General features: G+C 34.0%; 1 long non-coding RNA gene across 1 annotated transcript; it reads left to right on the plus strand.

Annotated features, from left to right (window-relative positions):
- The first annotated feature begins 1,521 nt into the window (after window positions 1–1,521).
- On the plus strand, window positions 1,522–14,445 carry LOC124501194 (uncharacterized). The gene is made up of 3 exons (XR_006959718.1): window positions 1,522–1,597; window positions 8,975–9,243; window positions 14,418–14,445. It is a non-coding gene; the product is annotated as an uncharacterized LOC124501194 (long non-coding RNA).
- The last annotated feature ends 387 nt before the right edge of the window (window positions 14,446–14,832 follow it).

Here is a 14,832-nt window from a genome sequence, read left to right on the forward strand (position 1 = left end):
AGGTGGTGTTAGTTTTGGTCCCTGTGTGACTTTCAGCCTAACTTTGCTTGCTCAGTCAATGACAATGGAGCAGTGATGTATTTCTTTCCCTATTCTCTGTGAAGAAAACCCTTGCTGTTTGCACCAAAGACTTAATACAAAGTATGTCTACAGACTAAACTGAAAAGTATTAAAAATAAAAATTGGCAAGTAATTAAAAATTACATTCTTGTGAATGGCTTTCAAGATCAAATGATACCAGAGCATTTTGGAAATGCTTTCTCTTCTCCTTGGACTGCTTCAAGAAGAGGAAGGGAAGCAGAGTGAGGGGCCGTAAAGGCTTTGCTTTTACTCACTATATGATGGTGGGAATGTCTCACAGCCCACTAAGTCCAATTTCTTCATTTGCAAAATGGAAATAATAAAAGAACCCATGTATAGAGTTGTTGGAAGAATTAAGTAATGCATGTAAAGTGCTTGCCATAGTACGTGGCAGATAGAAAGTAGTAGTTTTTATTATTGTATGTAAGATTTGTCATGTATCTGAATCAGATTTAAGAAAATGCCTGCCTCAAGTAGCTTATGTGCTAGTTATGAAGATAGTGCAGTGCAAGGAAATGATGGAGGACTCCAGGATGGGGGTGATGACTTTGCCTGTGTGTACAAAGGCTTTCAGTTATATCTTTCTGTGTTATTATTATGGCGGCTTTGATGCTAGTGACATTGCCCCCATTTTACTAGTCAAGGAAACTGGGACTCAGAGATTTAGTGACATGTTTATTATCAGAAGCTAAAAGCAGCAGGGGCAGCACTCAGGCCGAGGATAGTTGACTTTAAGTGTAGTATTAGCATCCTATCTGCGGCCTCATCCACTCCTCATAGCTGGATTGATGTCCTTATACATTCTAAGGATCCCGTCTGATATGGAGGTGCCAGGATATGGTCTCACTTACTCTGTCTGAAATTCCAATTAATTCAGGCAACTTAGGGAAAAGGGCTCACATTTCCTGGGCTCCTGAGAAATCTCATTATAATGATTATTCATTACAACCCTCTGTGAAAGGGCTATCGTGTGAGATTGTCACAAGAATCAAGAATTCTCCTTTGTCTTTCTGATGAAACATTATTAAGGGAGAAGTACATGTATTAATTACATACCTTTTAAACAGACAAAAATGACCAGTTGTTGGGAAGCAGTTTATACTGATTGTTCAAAACTAGAAACATGAAGAAGCCATAAGAAGTACCATTTAAAGGACTAGAAATAATTCCGAATTAAAATTCATGCTTCATTTTAGTGGTGAATCACTCCATAAATATCCAGTGCTTGAAATGGAGGAAGTGGAGATAATAATTTTTTTTTTTTTTTTTTTTTTTTTGGCAACCTAAAAACTGCTGGTTGTCTACTGAGAAATGCTTTGGCTTAACTCTTCCCTTCTTTTTTTTTTTTTTTTTTTTTTTTTTGTGAAGCTAGGTGAATTGGATGGGTGATATGTGCCAGATCCTCCTTCACAACCGAGAAACTATTCAGCTATCAGCTGCCCTCTGGTGAAGAGAGCCACCTTACTGAGTTCTCGACCCCTAATGGGGGGAGTATCCAATGACAAGTTGGTACCAGGTATAAAGACCCAAGTACCTAATCCCAACTCAAAACAACTCTGAAGAGCTATTCCAGCCTCAGAGGTCTCTGTGCATCAGCTGAAGTCTTTCCTGAGATGGTATCTTAGTCCCAGTTTCTCACTGCTAATCCTGCTTCATTTCCTTACCCACAGGTACCATGCCCCAATCAACTCCCTGAATGCTAATCTCTGACTTAGACCCTGTTTCCCATGGAATCCAGCCTGCAACAGTGGGGATTTGAGAAGGCTTATTCTTATAGTTGTAGGGTGGTAATCACACGTAGTGTACATAGTGGGTGTTAATACTATACACAGTAGTAATTCTGAGTTGTAGGATAGCAGAGAGACTCTAGAGACTTCAGAAGTTATTTAGACCAGTGGTTCCTGCACTTGAAGGACATGTGTATCAGAATCTCTGGGTTTTTTTTTTTTTTATTTGACTTTCCAGATTTTCTGAGTCATAATCTTTAGCATTAAAAAATTTGTTCCATAGTAATTTTGATGAAACCAGTCTATAGATCAGCACTTATAAATGACTGACCAAGAAAAAGTTATTTATAGATGATAAAAAAAATTCTCAAATGCCAATGCCCTAATTTTTGCTGTATTTATTTTTAATGACTGAAGATCAAGGTTTTACAGAATGTGAGAACATGTAGAAAGTTTGGGTAAATGAGATAAATGAAAGAGCAAGCCTGTCCTTTACCCAGGGGTTAGTGATTACCACTCTGTAGAGGTAGACATGTCTGATAACCCATGGGACATTTCAGTGAATATTACCAGACTCTCTGTGACCACAATAGGGAAAAACCCCTGCTAGAGCTGCCCTGTCCCCCACCTCAGTTTGCCACAAGAATAGTTAGTTTTCCATCATTTGAGGCCATTGAAGCAAAGTATGGCCTATTGTGTCTGTAGTGGAGATTTCCGCACAGAGTGGTAAGTCTAGTTAGATGGTCTGGACGAGTATGTTCTGCAAGAAGCAGAGGAAGAATTTATAATCTTCAGAGAAAAGAAAGGACGATTTCAGAGGGATCGTTTAAATAAAGCCTGAGAATGGTTAGCTTGGATTAGAGGCATGACTTTTACTGGGGCTATAGTCAAAGATGAATAAATGTTGTGGTATTTTTCCTATCTGTAAAAAAAAAAAAAATTAAGTCTGGACAGTCTTAAATGGAAGGATATTACAGGAATGATGTGTGTGTGTGAGAGAGACACAGCACGAATGGTCTTTCTCCCACCCTATGCCTTGGAAAGTTCACAGTCAGATTCCTCTGGGACTCTAATTGGAAGGGCAGAGATGTTTTTCTTAATGAAATTCAATCTTTTTGCTCCAGAGATGAGCTCAGAACAAAAATAAGATTATATTGTCTTATAGAACAACTCAATATAGGTCACAGTGGGATAAGTTTCATATACTTAATTGAATCTTTTTACGAATGGCATTTCTTAATGAATTTTTTATAGAAGATACAGTGTTTTCATTTGCTAGCAACAAAAGGGAGAATTGCTTTATAAACATTTTAATAGAGAATTTATATATTGAAAGTAGTGCTGCCTATTCAAGTGACTGTTCTGTGGATGTTCTCAAAAAGCAGATGGTCTATTAGTATGTGGCCTCAAGGCATTATCCTTAAAGGGCTCCAATGTTAAGAATTATGTTAACGGGCATGTGTGCTGATGTATACGTATATGTATATGTATATGTATATGTATATGTATATGTATATGTATATATACATATGCAAAACAGACATGCACACATATATACATGCATAATATTTATAATATATAACAAATATACATTATATATACTACTTATTTATCTTCTAAGGAAGGAAAATCGTTTGGGGAGGAATGTATTAGGGAAATTTTTGAAGGCAAATACTCATTCATTTTGATTTAAGCTCAGTGATCAGGAGTTAATTCCTAAAGTAGTAGGAAGAGTGATAAGGCAATAATTCTGATATTGATGTCATTTCTATCATCTAGATGTGCGATCATCAACAAATCTCTTCTCCTTGAGTACTGGAATTTCATCTCTAAAATGTTGGGATAGGTGACCTTCAGGGACACCTTCAGTTGTAAAATAGCAGCTCATAGTATGTGAGTTTTAGGAGTTACTACTAGCAAAGCTATTTTGTTGGTTTTGCTACATGTAGATGAAAAACCATGGATCCATGTTCTTAACCACTACTACAGGTAATAATATCCATGGAGTTACTCTGAAAATTAAAATGAGATAATATATTTAAAGTAATGAGCATAGTGTCTACCTATAGCATAGAAAATGTACAATAAATAATATTTTTTATTGTCTTATAAATTATACTACTTCGGCAAGATATTCCCCTCACCTCCAAATCTGTATATTATTTAGGCTTATTAACCATAGTGACAATGAACCTATGTGTTTTCTAGGCTTAAATTAAGATTCCTAAGTGGACGTTTCAATTTTTTTGGTAGTTATGACTGATATAAAATTACAGCTAAGGTCTCCCATTTTTCAAGGCCATATCTGAAATTTGGTGGAACTTCTCTGATCAGGGATAAAATATATTAGCACTTATGTATACACATAAAATGTTTTTATTCAAAATTTTTTCATTATAAAGCTAACATAAAATAAAACTTAAGCTATAGGGAAAAATTCAATGCTAAAAACACAATTACTATTAACATTTTATTATGGTTCTTAAATTATTTATTCCATATTTAATTTTTCTAAACCTAGAATAAACAATATTATAGGAATAATGTGAAATTCTGTTTTTATCACTTATTGTTATATTATGAGCATGTCTCATGTAATTTGGTATTTTTACAAACATCATTTTGATGGGTAACAAATATTTTAACTGTTCTAAATTTTTATTAATTTTGTATTTTCAAATGATTTTTTATATTTTTATAGGTATACAGTTATATGACCCAAAAATGTCAATATTACCTTTTCATAATTTCACATTCTCCTCTTATTTCTGTAGTATATTACATTGCATTGTCCGGTGCTCAAGAATTAAAAGAGATTTAATATAGTTGAACAGAGACAGTGTAGGGTGGCAGTAAGAGATAACACAGGAAAGATAACTTGGATTTATGTCATGAAGTGTCTTGAATATTATGCTAACAATTTTGGACTTCATTCTGTAGAAATGAAAATGTGTGAAAAATGAAATTAGATCCTTACTTTACACTGTTAAGTTTTATGTGGATTATGGAGTCAACATAAAAGGCAAATATGTAATATACTTGAACAGAAAGACTATCTTTATGACCGCAACATATGAAACAATTTCTAAAACAGACATAAAAAGCATAATCCATACATTCTCATCCACAAATGTTTATTGAATGCTATGAAGGCAGGCAGTACTCTATTTATTTGTGGTATATTGGTGGACAGAACAGAAAAGATAATTCCTCCTCTTACGGGATTTTATTCTTCAAGTTTATAAAAATAAACACAATGTATTATAATTTATATAGTATATAAGAAAGTGGGAAGTGGTGTCTTCTCCTGGATCATTCTCCAAAACTCAATCCTAGTTGGTCTTCATTTTTCTGTCAGACTCCTTTTCTTAGTGATCTCCTTGTAGTTACCTGGCTGTAAATACCACCTACAGGCTGATGGTTCCCACGTTTTTGTCTCTGGCCCAGAATTCCAAGTTTATATAACCATTTGCCTACATGACACCTTCACTTGGATGTCCTGTAAACATCTTAAACTTCACATATATAAAACTAAACTCCTGATTTCATCCAACAAACCTATTCCACTAAGTCTTCTTCATTCAACTGATACCAATTCCATCCTACCAGCTACTTGTAATTTGGCTTCCTGTTACATTCAGGCTCCATTTCCTGTTCTATTTCCTATACGTATATTGTTTTCCACAGCCTCATTTTTTCCCCTATTTATTTTATTTTAGTATTATTTATTTATTTTTAATGTTTTTAAATATTTATTTTTGAGAGACAGAGCGTGAGTGGGGGAGGGGCAGAGAGAGAGAGAGAGAGAGACACACACACAGAATCTGAAGCAGGCTTCAGGCTCCGAGCTGTCAGCACAGAGCCCTGTAAGGGGCTCAAACTCATAAACCGGGGAGATCATGACCTGAGCCAAAAAGTTGGATGCTCAACAGACTGCACCACCTAAGTGCCCCATATTTTTATTTTTTATTATTGAAGTCATTGGGCTCTCTTTTGTTGGGCAGACTCCCACTGAAGGGCTTGACATGGTTGTTCCTTCTGCCTGGAGGGCAGCTATCTACATGGTCAATTCCCTCCCCTTTTCTGGGTCTTTATACAAATGCTATTTTTCTCAGGGCAGCCCAAGTGGACTACACTATGCAACTTTATAACCATTGATCAAATAGACTCATTGTTTCATGAATGGTTTTAAATGGTGATATTTTAATTCTATAAATACTTCTTTGTTTATTGGCTGGAAAAATTTTTTTTGGTAAGTTTTTATTTCAAAATTATTTCCTGCTCACAGGCTAGAACACTTTAATAAAAAGGAATGCTTCTTTGGCAATCATTTGGTTATCCTGAGGTATAATTATACAACACCTGTGGGATACATGCTTCTTTTTATTGATTGAATGCCTGTTTATATAAAAAAAAGTTTATTTATTTTTGAAGGAGAGAGAGATAGAGCATGAGTGGAGGAGGGGCAGAGAGAGAGAGGGAAACACAGAATCCAAAGCAGGCTCCAGGCTCTGAGCTGTCAGCACACAGCCCAATGCAGGGCTCGAACTGACGCTGTGAGATCATGACCTGAGCGGAAGTCGGCTGCTTAACCGACTGAGTCACCCGGGTGCCCCTGATTGAATGCCTTTAATTGATTGCAGGATCATTCATGTTTTAATCAATGTTCTTTCAAGTTATATTCTAGTTTGTGTTGGATTTTATTTCTCTATTAAGGGTTAATCCCATAAGCTAATTACCATAAATATTATTTGTATTTTATATTAAAATATTTTTAAATTTAATTTATTTTTTTATTTACATCCAAGTTAGTTAGCATGTAGTGCAACTAATGATTTCAGCAGTAGATTCCTTAATGCCCTTACCCCTTTAGCCCATTTCCCCTCCCACAACCCCTAAAACATTTTTAATGTGCACAGTAAATGGCTGATTTTGTCTTTTAATAGAATAGGTAATTCTATTTTCACTTACTGTAATTACTACTGTATTTGAATTAATTTTTGTCATCTTAATTTGGGCTTTTTATTTAGCCTTGCTTTTTTACTTTTTTTCTTCTCTGTTCTTGTCTACTTTAAGTTGCTTTTCTTTATTCTTATTTCTCCCCTTCTAAAAAGGATACATACACTTAAGTCTTTTTGCAGTTACCCTCTTGTTGGACAACATAAAGACTTAGAATGTTCAGATTTTGATCAGTGTTTTCTATTTTTATATTTTAACTGCCACATTTGATGTTGTTATTATTGATTTATGCAACACTTTTCCAGATTCATTTCATGTTTACCATTTTCTTTGGTTACTGGCATTTCTTACATCTTAGCACTTCCCTAAGGATTAGTTTATTTATTTTTTATGAAATAGTTTACACATTTCTCTACTGATGGCTGTTGGTAATAAACTTTTTGAATTTATATTATTTTGTAAATGTCCTTATTTCAACTTTATTCTGGAAAGACAGTGTTGATGAGAATACAGTTCTGTCTGAAATCACTCTCTTAACCATTTTGAAGATACTCCACAATTTTTCTAGCTTCCATCGTTGCTTCTAAGAGGTGAGTCATCAGTCTGCCATTCTGTTGTAGAGAATCTGTTTTTTTCTCCCTGGTGGCTTGTAAGATCTTTTTGTCTTTGGTTTTCTGTAATTTCACAACAGTGTGTGTGTGGATTTCCTTTGGTTTATTCTTCTGTTGGGTTTGTTGCCTCAATTGTGAGGATTTATGTAATTTTTCTTTACTTAAAAATAAATTCTGGAAAATTATCAGCTCTTAACCTCTTTAAATACTGCTTTTCCTGTTCTCTCTAGTTTCTCTTGAAACTCTAATTATATCATCTTATACACTCTACTTCTTCAACTCTTTTATTTTCCATCTCATGGTCTCTCTGTGATGCATTATATTTATTCTTTCATTCTGTTTTCTTAGTTTCTTAATCATTTTTTTTGTATTTTATTGAGAAGTTTCTAGAAGTATTCTATTGAGAATAACTTTTACAAAAATATTTTCCTGCTCTCTAGTTCTCTCTTCAACTTCTATATCTTTAAACCAACATAAAGTTTCTAATTTCAATTATATTTTTATATTTAGAAGTTTATCTGATTCTGTTTTCAAATATGCATGGTTAATTTTGATAGTCTCTTATTTCTTCATTTATACTTTCAGTACACTATTTTATTATTTATATTATTGTAGTATATCAATGTGTTATTTATACTTATCATTTGTATTCTTTTTAAAAAAATTTTATTTTGGGAGAGAAAGAGACAGAGACAGTGCATGAGCACAAGCTGGGGAGGGGCAGAGAGAGAGGGAGAGAATCCCAAGTAGGCTCTGTACTGTCAGTGCAGAGCCCAACTCAGGGCTCCAACTCACGAGCCATGAGATCATAACCTGAGCCGAAATCAAGAGTCAGATGCCTAATGGACTGAGCTACCTAGGTGCCCCTTACATTCTTATTATATAATTACTTATTCAGATTCTGATTATTTTAATATACCTAATTGTTTCATGGTGATTCTTTATCTTCTTGATTTTGCTGATTTTTGCTCCTAGTCACATGTTTCTCCTTTGTTTGTTTGTTTGTTTTTTGATTGTTTTCATTGTTGAGCTCTTAAACCTGGAGTTTTAGTTTTGGAAATTACTTGAGAAGTGGGTTTAAATGTATTTCTCCAGAGATAACATGTGTTTACTTTTGCCAGTGCCTGGGGGCACTACTGACCTAGGACTACTTTAAGGTTATACCTAGGACTAATTTTAATTTGGAGTTTTTCCAATGACAGACAATATGAATTTCCTTAGTGATCCAACCCAAGGGAAGGCCTAAAACTATGGGTTCTCTGGGGAGAATTTCTGTCCCCCTTCTCTCAGAGCCAAGGCTATAAGAATATACGTATTACATCTCCCTGTGATGCTCTTCCCCTGCTTCACTCACTTATCCCTTTATGCAGTATTCTTTGATCTGATTCTCTACTCTGTAAAGAATCCAGGCTTTGTGTCCTTTTACTTGTGTGTGAGTCCCATTAAAATCTAAGCTCAAGGCTACCAGGGAGTAATATAGCTGGATTCCAACTTTCATGTGAATTTTGGCTTCTTAGGATTTGTTTCTTTCTTTTTCTTTTTTTGGTTTAGCTCAGTCATGTATTTTATTTTTTTATTTTAATTTTTTTCAAGTAGGATTCATGCCTAGTACAGAGTCCGGTGTGGGCATGAACTCACAACCCTGAGGTCAAGACCTGAGCTGAGATCAAGAGTCTGATGCTTAACTGACTAAGCCACCAAGGAACCCCATTAGTCATGTATTTTAAAATATTATTTGCATTTCATCTAATTAAAGTCGACATGGAAGAAGTAACAAATCTGAATAGATGAGAAACCATGCAAGAAATGTAATATTTTAAAGAACTACCTTCAAAAATGAGTTCTAGACTCAGAAGATTTTATGGGTGAGTACTTGGAACTGTTATGGAATTGATAACTTCTCAAGTTTTATAAAAATTTCCAAAGCCTAGGAAAAATAATAACTGTTATATAAAACCCAATGAAGATAGTTTTGTTGAAATTTGTGGCTCAGTCTCATTTGCACATACTAATTTATGAATCTTGAACCAAATACTATCAAGCAGCATATTAAAAAATAATATTTTAAAGTAGGGTTTATTTCAGGAACATAAAGATAGTTGATTTTAAGGGAATCTAATAATGTAGTAAATCAAAGGATAAAATCTGTATGATCATCTCTCAATAGATCCTGAAAAAGTGTTGATTATATACATACATTTAGCATAAATGCTTAGTACTGGGAATAGAAACATTCATAACATAATAAACTATAGTTACTGTGAAACCGATAATTAACATTGTTTCATTGTAAAAACTTGGGTTTAGAGCCAAAAAGAAAGTGTCAAATTGATGATTTTTTAAAAATTCAAGTATAGTTAACAGTGTGATACTAGTTTCGGGTGTACAGTCTAATGATTCAACAATCATATACATTTCTCAGTGTTCATCAAGATAAGTGTATTATTAATCCCCTTGATCTGTTTCACCCATTTCCCTCACCTACCTCCCCTCTGGCAACCACCAGTTGTTTGTATTTAAGAGTCTGTTTTTTTGTTTGTATCTTTGTTTGTTAATTTGTTTCTTAAATTTTACATGAGTGATGTAATATGGCATTTGTCTTTCTTTGACTGACTTATTTCACTTAACATTATACCCTCTAGTTTCATCCATGTTGCTGCAAATGGCAAGATTTCGTTCTTTTTTATGGTTGAGTAATATTCCATTGTATGTATATGCCACCTTTTTTATCCATCTGTGGACATTTGGGTTGCTTCCATGTCTTGACTATTGTAAATAATGCTACAGTAAACACAGAGGTTTTCTTTAGGTACATACCCAGTAGTGGAATTACTGGTTCATATGGTAATTTTATTTTTAATTTTTAGAGAAACCTCCATACTGTTTTCCCTATATAGTGGTTGTACCAATTTGCATTCCTACCAACAATGCATGAAGGTTCCTTCTTCTCTACATCCTTTCCAACACTTGTTATTTCTCATGTTTTTGATACTAGCCATTCTGACAGGTGTAAAGTGATATCTCTTTGTGGCTTTAATTTGAATTTTCCTGGTGATTATGGATGTTGAGAATCTTTTCATGTGTCTGTTGGCCACCTGTATGTGTTCTTTGAAAAAACGTGTACTCAGGGCTTCTGCCCAAATTTTAATTGGGTTATTATTATTATTTTTTGAGTTGTGTAAGTTCTTTAGATATTTTGGTTCTTAACTCCTTATTGGATATATCATTGCAAATATCTTGTCTCATTCAAGGCAAAAAGTAGATTGCTCATATTGTTGATGATATCCTTCACTGTGACAAAGCTTTTTATTTGCGTGTAGTCCCAATAGTTTAAATTTGCTTTGGTTCCCCTTACCTTAGAAAATATATTTAGAAATTGCTACCTAATGTATTCTTATAGGAATTTTATGGTCTCATGTCTCACATTGAGATCTTCAATCCATTTTCAGTTTATTTTTGTGTATGGTGTAGTAAATTGTCTAGTTTTTATTCCTTTGCCGTAGCTGTCCAGTTTTCCCAGAACCATTTGTTGAAGAGGCTGTCTTTTCCATTTTATATTCTTGCCTCCTTTGTCATAGATTAATCTATCATATAAATGTGGGTTTATTGTTCTATTGATCTATGTGTCTGTTTTTGTCCCAGTACCATACTGGTTTGATTACTACTGCTTTGTAGTATATTTTGAAATCTGTAATTATGATACCTCCAGTTTTGTTCTTCTTTTTCAGGATTGCTTTGGATATTCATAATTATTTTGTGGTTCCATACAAATTTTAAGATTATTCTAGTTCTGTGAAAAATACTGTTGGTATTTTGATAGGGATTGCATTAAATCTGTAGATTGCTTTGGGTAGTACGGGCACCTTAACAATATTTGTTCTTTTCAATCCATGAGCATGGAATATCTTTCCATTTTTGGTGTGTCATCTTTAATTTATTTCATGAGTGTTTTATACTTTTCAGAGCACAGGTCTTTCACCTCCTGGTTAAGTTTATTCCTAAGTATTTTATTATTTATGGTACAATTATAAATAGGATTGTTTTCTTAATTTCTCTTTCTGCTACTTCATTGTTAGTGTATGGAAATGCAACAGATTTTTGTATATTAATTTTGTATCCTGTGACTTTACTAAATTCATTTATCAGTTCTAGTAGTTTCTTGGTGGAGTCTTTAGGGTTTTCAGTATACAGTATCAAGAAATCTGCAAATAGCGACAGTTTCATTTCTTCCTTACAGATTTGGATGCCTTTTCTTTTTTTCTGTTTGATTGCTGTGGCTAGGACATACAGTACTATGCTGAATAAAAGCAGTGAGAGTAGACATCCTTGTCTCGTTCCTAATCTTAGAGGAAAGGCTCTCAGTTTTTCACTACTGTGGATGATGTTGGTTGTGGGTTTTGCATATATGGCCTTTAGTAGGTTAAGGTATGTTTCCTCTAAATCTACTTTGTTGAGAGTTTTTATTATGAATGGAATGTACTTTGTCAAATGCTTTTTCTGCATCTACTAAAAGGATCATATGGTTTATTTTTCCTTTTTCTTGTTATTGTGATGTATCATATTGGTTGATTTTGTAAATATGGAATTTACCTTATATCCCTGGAACAGATCCCACTTGATTGTGGTGAATATTTTTTTTTTAACATATTGTTGGATTTAGTTTACTAATATTTTGTTGAGAATTTTTGTATCTGTGTTCACAGATATTGGCCTGTAGTTTTCTGGGTTTTTTTTATTGTCTTTATTTTTAGTATCAGGGTAATTCTGGCCTTGTAGAATAGATTTGGAAGCTTTCCTTCTATTTTTTGGAATAGTTTAAGAAGAATAGGTATTAAATATTCTTCAAATATTTGGTAGAATTCGCCTATGAAGCTATCTGGTCCTAGACTTTTTTGTTTGTTGGGAGTTGTTTGATTACAATTAAATTCTGCTAGTAATCAGTCTACTCAAATTTTCTTTTCCTCCCTGATTCAGTTTTGGGAAGGATATATGTTTCTAGGAATTTATCCATTTCTTCTAGGTTTACAATTTGTTGGCATATAACTTTTCATTATATTCTCTTATAATCCTTTGTATTTCTCTGGTGTCAGTTGTTATTTCTTGTCCTTCATTTGTGATTTTCTTTGAGTCCTCTCTCTTCCTTTCTTGATGAGTCTGGCTAGAGGTTTATCAATTTTGTTGATCATTTCAAAGAATCAGTTCCTAGGTTCATTGATCTGTTCAACTTTTTTAACTCTCTATTTCATTTATTTATGCCCTTTTTTAAAAAAGGAATATAATATTTTAACTTGGATTCCATCAACAGGATAAACATGTTGTTTTTAAACTTCTTCAATTTATACACCAATCAATTATTTTTATTCTTGATATGCTACTCTCCCCCACTCTTTTGCAGCTATTACAAATTCACAAAGTAAAGATTTTTTTTTTTTTTGAGTAGGCTCCACATCCAACATGGGATTTAAACTCATGACCCCAAGATCAAGAGTCACATGCTCTACTGACTGAGACATTCAGGTGCCCCTGTTTCATTTATTTCTGATCTCATCTTTATTATTTATGTTTTTCTACTGGCCTTAGGCTTCTTCTTTTTCTAGCTCCACTAGGTATAAGGTTAGATTGTTTATTTGAGATTTTTCTTGCTTCTTTGGGCCTGGATTACTACACTTAGAACCACTTTTGCTGCATCCCAAAGATTTCGGACCATTGTGTTTTTATTTTCATTTGTCTCCATGTATTTTTTGACTTCCTCTTTGATTTCTTGGTTGAACCATTCATTGTTTGGTAGTGTATTATTTAGCCTTCATGCATTTGTGTTTTTTCCAGATTTTTTTCTTGTGGTTGATTTCTAGTTCCATACTGTTATGGTTGAAAGAGATGTGTGATAGGACTTCAGTCTTTTTGAATTTATTGAGACTTGTTTGGTAGCGTAGTATGTGATCTATTCTGGGGAATGTTCCATGTGCAGTTGAATGTATGGTTTTGGATGGAATGTTTTGAATATATCTGTTAAGTCCCTCTGGCTCAATGTGTGTTATTCAAAACCACTGTTTCCTTGTTGATTTTCTGTTTGGATTTATCCATTGATGTAAGTGGAGTGTTAAAGTTCCCTATAACCTTGTATTACTGTCAGTTTCTTCCTTTATGTCTATTATAGTTGCTTAATGTTTGAGATGTTCTCATGTTGGGTGCATAAATACTTACAATGTTATATCCTCATGTTGGAATGTTCCCTTTATCATTATGTAGTGTCCTTCTTTGTGTCTTGTTATCATGTCTGTTTTAACGTCTATTTTGTTCCAATATAAGTATTGCTACCCCAGCTTTCTTTTTGCTTCCATTTGAGTGATAAATGTTTTTCCATCCCTTTACTTTCAATCTGCATGTGTCTTTAGGTCTAAAGTGAGTCTCTTGTAGGCAGAATATGGATAGGTCTTACATTTTTATCCATTCACTCACTCTGTGTCTTTTGATTGGAGCATTTATTCCTTTTACATTCAAAGTAATTATTGATAGGTATATATTTATTGCCATTTTGTTACTTGCTTTATGGTTGTTTTTGTAGCATTTCTCTGTTTCTTTCTCCTCTTGCTCTATTCCCTTGTGGTTATATGGCTTTCTTTAGTGATATGCTTGGATTCCTTTCTATTTATTTTTTGCTTTGTTTTTCCTTTATTTTTACAATTATAGTAAAACCTTGGTTTGCGAGCATAATTCGTTCTGGAAACATGCTTGTCATCCAAAGCACTTGTATATCAAAATGAACTTCCCCATAAGAAATAATGGAAACTCAGGAGACTCGTTCTGCAACACAGAAATATTTATATGAAAATGATTATAATATTGTAATATAATATAAAATAATAAAGAAAATACAAAATATAAAGAAAACCAATTAACCTGCACTTACCTCTGAAAACCTTTGTGGCTGGTGTGAGGGAGACGAGAGAGGAGGGTTACTGTGTAGGATGACTTTGACTATCACTAACAGAATCACTGCTATCTGTTGGCTCAATTGAATCTTTTTCTTTTTGTGCAGTTTTAACAAGGAACATATCCAATGAAGCAAAGCATTCCGAAGCTTACTCTTGTATGGAAAAATAAAGGACTGTCCATAGGTGCTTTGAAGTGATAAAAAATACACTAGTGCCAGTTGTGGGCACCTTCCAACATTCTGAAAAATCAGTGATTTCTGACAAACACTGCAGCCTGAGACTGAGTTTCTGAGCATGGGAGATGATCACCCACAACCCCGCAGTGAGTGAGAGAGGGAGAGAGAGAGAGAGGGAGAGAGAGAGAGAGAAGAACCATTGGCTCTGTTGTGATCATGTGGCATGTGGCATCACGTACTACTCATATTGCAAGACATCGCTCATTTATCAGGTTAAAATTTATTAGAAATGTTTGCTTGTCTTGCAGAACGCTCAGCAAACAAATTACTACAATCCAGGGTT

The sequence above is a fragment of the Lynx rufus genome, unplaced genomic scaffold (assembly GCF_022079265.1).
Source record: "Lynx rufus isolate CCGP_SWC_20201006 ecotype Redwood Valley unplaced genomic scaffold, mLynRuf1.p SCAF_7, whole genome shotgun sequence".
In the NCBI taxonomy this organism is placed as follows: domain Eukaryota; kingdom Metazoa; phylum Chordata; class Mammalia; order Carnivora; family Felidae; genus Lynx; species Lynx rufus.